Source organism: Pelodiscus sinensis, chromosome 19, assembly GCF_052426305.1.
Source record: "Pelodiscus sinensis isolate ZL-2025 chromosome 19, ASM5242630v1, whole genome shotgun sequence".
In the NCBI taxonomy this organism is placed as follows: domain Eukaryota; kingdom Metazoa; phylum Chordata; order Testudines; family Trionychidae; genus Pelodiscus; species Pelodiscus sinensis.
This window is the reverse complement of record NC_143070.1, coordinates 18,930,485-18,938,087: the sequence shown is the minus strand read 5'-3', so window position 1 is coordinate 18,938,087 and position 7,603 is coordinate 18,930,485. Positions and strand designations below refer to the sequence as shown.

General features: G+C 49.0%; 1 non-coding gene across 1 annotated transcript; it reads left to right on the top strand.

Annotated features, from left to right (window-relative positions):
* Positions 1–6,171: 6,171 nt before the first annotated feature.
* TRNAI-UAU (transfer RNA isoleucine (anticodon UAU)) lies at positions 6,172–6,265 on the top strand. Its single transcript has 2 exons — positions 6,172–6,209; positions 6,230–6,265. It is a non-coding gene; the product is annotated as a tRNA-Ile (tRNA).
* Positions 6,266–7,603: the final 1,338 nt, after the last annotated feature.

The following is a 7,603-nucleotide window of genomic DNA, read 5'->3' as shown; positions in this document are numbered from 1 at the left end:
GGATCTTGTGCAAAATGGAGTTTTTGCACAAAAAAACCCATCCACACTACTACTTTTTGCACAAAAACCCTTGCATGAAAAGAAACAGCAGAAAATATGCTAATTACTCATGCTAATGAGTCCCTCATTAGCATATTTTCTGACAGAAGAACTCTTCGTGAAGACGAAGCCAAGGAGAAGAACAAAGTCCTGAGTCTTCTGCCTGTGACTGGCCCTCCGCTCAGCTAGTAAGCACTGAGGCTATGTCTAGACTGCAGGCTTTTTGTGCAAGAAAGTTTTGTCGGAAGAGATCTTTTGCAAAAACTGTGTGTGCAAGAGTGCATCCACACACTGTAAAAGCGCATCGAAAGAGAACATCCAGACTGCATAGACACTCTCTCAAAAGTAAGTACTGATTAGTATGCACAGAATGGCCACCAGAGGACCTGCGATTTTTTTCTTTCCTCTTTTTGTGCAAAAAAAACCCCTCTTCCTCATCCACACATGCCTTTTTGCAAAACAGCTCTTTAACAAAAAGGTGTTCTTCCTGTAGAAAGAGGAATACCAATTGCACAAAAAACGCTCTGTTGTTTTGATTCTCTTGTGCAAAATCACACTTGAGGTGTGGAAGCTCTGAGTTTTTGTGGGAAAACAGGAGTTTTTCTGCAAAAACTCTGTAGTGTAGACATAGCCTAAGAGTCTGAGGGGCAGGAGTCTGAAAGTTCCTCACTGATAGCCCAGGAATGGCTCAGGTCACCACTGGGGATCACTCTCCGAGCTCTCTGCCTGTCCCAGCTCTAGTGCAGCCCTCTCTCTTCTAGTGTGAAGCAGGAAAAAGTAAAACCAAAGAGATAAATCCCAATGATAATAAGGGACAAAGATCTACTTGGTAAAATAATACTCCCAATTTGTTAGTGTTTTTCAGGCCTTGCATTTGGCCAGCCCCAGGTGAGTCAGGCTGCATGAGTACCAAACTTTTTGGAGGCTCTTACCTTCTGCACAGGGACCTCTGCCTTCTAGTTCAATTAGGCTATGTCTAGACTGCAGGCTTCTTTCAGAAGAAGCTTTTCCAGAAGAGATCTTCCAAAAGACAGCGTCCATACTGCAAAAGCGCATTGAAAAAGCAATCTGCTTTTTCAACAGATAGCATCCATTCAGTGTGGATGCTATCTTGCAGATAAGCTGTGATTACTATGGGCAGAATGGCCACCAGGGCACCTGTGCTTTTTCCTCTTTCCTCTTCTTTCGAAAGAACTCCCTTTTCCCTGTCCAAACATGCCTTTTTTCGAAAGAGCTTTTTTGGAAAAAGGCTTCTTCCTAGTGGAATGAGATTTACCAGTGCTGGAAAAAACCCTCAGTTCCATTTTTTTCGGAAGAATGCAATTGCAGTGTGAACGTAAGTGAAGTTTTTTTTCAGAAAAATGGCCGTTTTTCTGAAAAAATTCTACAGTGTAGACATACCCTTAGTTGTGGGAAAGGAGAAAGCTCCTAAGAGGCTCCTCTTTGCACTCTCATACATAACCCTGAAAAATCTTTCAATCCTCAAGGGCAGATCTCATAGGCTTTTTCTACACTGTGAACTTTTTGCGGAAGAGGCAATGCAAATGAAGTGCTCATTAGCAACTTCACGTGCTTCATTTGCATAGTCTCTTCCGATTCTTTTTGTGCAAGAGGTTTTTGCGCAAAACCAAGCAGTGTGGACATGTCCATTTTGTGCAAAAAAACACTTTTTGTACAAGATCCTTATGCCTGTAGGAAAACCTCTTGTGCAAAAAGGATTGGAAGAGATTATGCAAATGAAGTGTGTGAAGTTGCTAATGAGCACTTAATTTGCATTGCCTCTTCTGCAAAAAGTTTGTAGTGTAGACCTAGCCATAGAACCTCCCTACAGCAGAGCCATGGGGTTCTATGAGATTGCTGCTGTTCTGCAGCCTGTCCCATCTGGCCATTGTCATGGACTTTCTGGGTATGTCTACACTACAGTGTTATTTCGAAATAATGCGTCTACACACAAAATGCATTTTGAAATAACAGTTTGCTATTTTGAAATAGGGTGTCCACACTGAGTGGACTGTGAATCGCACTTAAGGCTGGCTGGAACCAGTTCTAGCAGGGCACCAGGTCAGGACTTACTGTGTGGGGCTGAGGCACAGGTCTGTGCTTACAGGGCTCCCTCCTCCCCCGCCAGCCAGTTCTCAGGCTTGCTTGTCTACCTTGATTAGGGACAGCAAAGTATTTTTGTCTTGGTGTGCTCTGGTTGCCATCACGTGGGACATCACAGCACTCTGCATCATGGAGCCAGAGCTATCCCTGGGTGCTCTGGTGCTTCTCTTAAGACATGTTGCTGCGAGCCTGGCTGCATTTGCTGCAGGCTGCCATCAGGGAGGTCCATCGGGGCTGTCAGTATTCAGGAGGCTCTGCTGGAGAGCTTCCATCCTCAGGAGCACTAACAGTCTCCCTGATGTGCCCCAAAGGGGGCTTGTGCCTCATTCCTCCCTCACGTCCTTCCACTCCCCCCCCCCCCGCCTCCTTTCCTGATGTAAAATAAACCACATTTTTTCATAAACATGAACTGTCTCTTTATTTAACAACTTGGTGGGGGCAATGAAACTCTGGTGAGACTGGGGAAAGGAGGTGGGAGAAGGGAGGAGGAAACCTGGGAGGAGGGAACTGGAAGGGGGAAGCAAGGGGGAGGGGAAGCTCAGGGCTCAGGGGTGGGGGTTTCGCCGGGGCCTCTTTGTTCCCACAGGGATGGAGGATGTGGGGGGAGAAGGAATGGGAGGAGGAGCAGTAGTTGGGGAGGCAGCAGGCTCTGCACCAGTGTCTACAGGTGTTGGCAGATGGCATGGCCCTGGGCAAGCTGCTCTCACCAGAGCTCCAGGTCTTCTTGCACCCAGTTCTGCAGGGTGCGATGCAGGGCTTTCAGTGCCCCCAGGTGAGGTCATCACCTCCCAACCTCCTTTAGCCGATAAGCTGAGGTGCTGCAAAAAGCCTTGCGATGTCACTACCACACTCATCCTAGGCTAATTTCTTGCCCCTGACCAGCCCCTTTGCATCGTGGAGCTGCTCCCGGGGTGAAAATAACACATTTCTTACAACGAGAAGTCATGTGGCAACTTACAGACTAACAGATTTATTGGAGCATAAGCTTTCCTGGGCAAAGACTCACTGCATCTTTAAGGTGCCACAGGACTTCTTGTTGTTTTTGCAGAATCAGACTAACACGGTTACCCTTCCGATACTTGTTACATTTCTTACAGGTACTGTCATATTGGTCACCATCTTGCGTTGGAGGAAGCTCAACACAAGATGTTGGGGGGGGAGTTGTGATAGCAACTATGAGAAATTAAAGTGTGAAGTGGAGTATGGGAGGCTTAGGGCAGGGGTTGGGGAGTATGTGGGTGTGTGTGAGGGGGCTGGGGCAGGGGATGAGGATGTGAGTAAGTACACAAGTCAGGATAGTGAATTGGGGGCTAGGGTGCTTGGGACTGGGGTTGTGCCTGTGTTGCAGAGGAATGGGTCTGGAATTCCTCTGCAGCGCACTAAGGAGAGAAACCCCTGAGCCACTGACAGGGACTAATCTGGGTGCAGGCAAAAAAAGAGTGTTTCAATTAAGCTACATGTACATAGCTCCATCTATCAAGGATGCCAACCACACATACAAGAAGGGGAGGAGGGGAACTTTAACCACTCCCAACTCTTCCTTTTTTGCTAATCAGATGAACATGAGTTTCCACTGCCAAAATGGGTGCTGTGATGGGAAGATGCACAAGCATCTTCTGAGGAAGCAGAGAGGCCTGTTACACACAGAGGCATGCCAAAGCTTGGGATTGAACCAGGGACCTGTAAAGCGTCAGCCTGACACAATCCCAACTCCATCTTTTTCACCTAGAATTGTCTGCTCAAGAAGTTTCTCAGCCGTGCCACACAAAAATGTCATTGTGCACTGCCCTGGAAGGTGAGACTAGTGTTTCCTGCCAGCTGCAGTTTGACTTGCTGCTTCATCCCAATCCTACCTTAGCTCCTGGGCTGCCCTGGTGGCTGAAGTGGACGGGGACCCAGCAGCATGGGGAGGAAGCTGGGCAGCTAGATCCTAGTGGTGGGAAGAGTCCCGGTACTACTTGCTTCCCTGCCATCCCAGCCCTGTAGTGCCCCTCACTCCCAATCGGCAGCCCTTTGCTCCATGCCTGGGTACCTGCCAGCTCCATGCTGCCCCTGACTCCTGTTGTGCAGCCCTTGCCAGCCTAGCCATGTGGTGCCCCTCACTCCTGCATTGCAGCCCTTGCTACCTGCCTGGGTATCTTCCAGCCCCACAGTGCCCCTCACTCCCAGCCCAGAGCCCAGGTTCCCTCTAAGCTGTGCTGCAGCCCAGCCCCACAACTGCTTAATGAGCCAAACCCAGCCAGGAACTCAGGACTTTGTGCAGGAAGCTGGCTGGCTGGAGGAGGGACACCTCTCCCTCAGCTACAACAGTAGCAAAACTCTCCCAGACAGACAGACTTCCTTGCCAGCTGGGTCTTGCTGCCTATTCTCCCCCACCTCGTCAGGCCAGCTGAGCTAGGAAGCCCATAGGAAACAGCATCACATGTAGCCCTTTCGGCTTTCAGAAAGGAGTCTCACGCAGCTGCAGGGACGTTGTGGCCTCTGGAACAAAGTGGGAGGGTTGGGCGAGCTGCTCACAGGTGGGGGAATTAGGTCAAATCACAGAGCTCTTGCTTAGCATGTGAGAGGCAGTGGGATTGATGCTCACGTTGTCCAGTGATGGAGAATCCCTATTTCTCTCTCCAGAGGCAGCCAGGGGACCAAGCACCTCCAGTGGACTCTTCCTCTCTCTAAAAGCCAGGGCTGAAAGCTGCTGAATCCCAGCAGTGGCAGGAGAACTGGAGACAGGTTGCAGGTGGCACAGAAGTAGCTGCATTGGGACAGTGCTCCCTTTGCACTCAAGAGGCAGCAGGACTTACTCACATCTGCTCAGGTGCCGGCCCCTTTTCTGCTCATCCACAACACTAATTCCCACAATGCACTTTGCATGGGGTCATTGGTGTTTGTGCCAAGGGGAGCCAGGACTCAGGACCCTTCCCCAAATATATGAATCCCCTCAACTGACACTGTTCCACTTACATTGTCTGTCTGTTGCCCACATGGGCTGAGCTCAGGGGCTAGGTGAGTGATCTGCCCTGCAGCTGTGATGTCATCAGGCCCCTCCCAGACCAAGATACAATGAGCATCAGACACTCAGCTGGAGAAACAAAACCGGCCAGAGCACAGGAAATGTGAGGTCTTGCAGCAAACCAGCCCAGCCCCAGCAGATTTAAACTCAGATTGCAGGACTCAGCATCCTGAGTGCTGCCCATTACACCGTGGGACCTAAGGCTTTCAGATGCCTTCGTAAAACAGCTGTTTAAACATAATGTGCTTCTATTTCATGATCAGCAGCAGAGTCTCTGAGTTACCAGCAGTAGGGCTGTTAGTGTCTGCATCTAACTAATTGCACCATTAGGCCACATCTTCACTGCAGAAAAGATGCCACTGTTGTGATCCATCTTCCAGAGTTTGATTTAGCAAGTCTAGCTAAGACTCATTAGATCGAACCCAGTAGGTACCCCAACTGGTGCACCGCACTCCTGCTCTTTGCTCCTGCCGTACTTCCGCTGTGCGGACACCACCAAGCTTGACTGAAGATAAACCCCACTGCATCTACATATTGAGGAATGGTGGGAAGAGCAGATAAATTTGGCGAGGCACCACAGGGTGCTGCATCCCTAACTTCTACTGTACATGGCAGGTGCCTTGACCAGCTTAGCTATTGGGTTGCTCTCTAGGACTTTTCTCCCAGCTGCTTCACATGTTGCCATTGCCCATCACAGGGGAGGTGAGAGGAGAGTAACTCTCCATTTCTACGTGACAGAGAGGAACCTCACTGCTAGAACAGCCAGGGCAGTTTCTTGCCATAGACACACGTCCCAAAGCAGGACAGATGCTCAGACTGACACTGAGTGTTGTTCAGGGCTGGTGTGAGATAGTGAAGGACAAAAGGGTCTAACAGCACTTGCAGCCTTTCAGAACAACCCCCGGCCCCACCCCCAAGTACCAGCCCTTCCTGCTACCCTCCCTGGGCTCCACTGGGTACTATTTGTACTCAAGCCTCACTGGTGTCAGCCTAAGGACTCTGGAAAAAGTATGTGAAAAGGTGCTCCAGTGGCACAACTGGTTAGTGCACAGTACTTATAAGGCAGTACTCTGCAGAGCTATGCTGAGGTTGTGAGTTCAAGCCTCACCTGGAGCATTGGTTTTTTAATCTCCCAATGAAGCCAGAGAGTTCTCAGTAAGGTAGTCTACATAGCAAGTTTATTTAGAAAGAACTTAATCTGTGTCTACACCACAGGCAGCTATTTTGAATTCGTGTTGAAATATTGTCAAGCTGGAGGACTTCTTACTCTAACTCCTATAACCACCATTGTACGAGGAGTAAGGGAAGTTGGAGGAAGAGTGCTCTGTTTCGAAATAAGTGCAGACGCGCCCTAAGAGCTGCTGTTGTTCCATGTGCCTAGAGGAGGAAAGGTGGGTTGGGGGTCCAGTCTGCAACTGTGCCTAGACAATTAACCCTGGCTCTGCTGCTCCTTCCTTGAAGTGCCATTGGGGCTTGAGGAACAGCCTGGCAGATGCTGGTACCTGTGGGCCTCAGGTGAAGCAGTGCAAGACTTAACCTCTACCCAGACTGTTAAATTCTATGCCTCAGCATACAGCAGCCACCCCACTGAGCCAGCCAACGCAAAATCCTAAATCTAGTGGGCCCCATTCACACAGCAGGAGGGCAAAGACTCACTCTGGGGCATTTAAGGACATTAAAGCCAAACACTGGCATTGCCATAGATTGGCAGCAAACCAACATCTCACCACCAGGTCCCACTGAGGCGAGGTCTACAGTGCAGGTTTTTTGCGGAAGAGGAAATGCAAATTAAGCACTGATTTGCATATCTAGTGCTCTCCTTTGCATATCTTCTTCCAGTCCTTTTTGCAGAAGAGGTTTTTTTGCGATTAAAAACCCCTGTGTAGATGGGGCCATTTGTCGGAGGGAAAACCCTTTTGCACAAGATCCCTTATTCCTCAAAAAATGAGGTTTTTACAGGCTCTTGCACAAAACGTTTTTTTTCCCGACAAATGGCCATGTCTACATAGGGCTTTTTATGGCAAAAACCGCTTCCACAAAAGAGATCTGAAGATATGCAAATGAGAGGTCCATCTGCATTTCCTCTTCTGTGAAAAACCCACAGTGTAGATATAGCCTGAGATTTGAACTCAGATGGCAGGAATCAACTTGAGTGTTGCCTATTATACCATGGGCCCATTATACCTCTAGGTACCTGAGACTCTCAGCTGGCAGCTGATACTGCACTCCTAGCTTCCCTTCAGCTGCCTCACCTCTCGGGACACCCCCTTCTGCCCCATCCTTGCAGTTCTTCAGTCCTCAAGCCCTAAACAAGCCCTTGTCGCTTCTCTCTCCAACTAGAAGGATGGAGGGACATTTCTCTGAACACATCCCAGTGGCTGCAGTTTCATTTTTTTCTCTTTAATAAAAAAACCAACCCGGGGAGAAATAACTGAGCTGCAGAGAGTAAAAAAA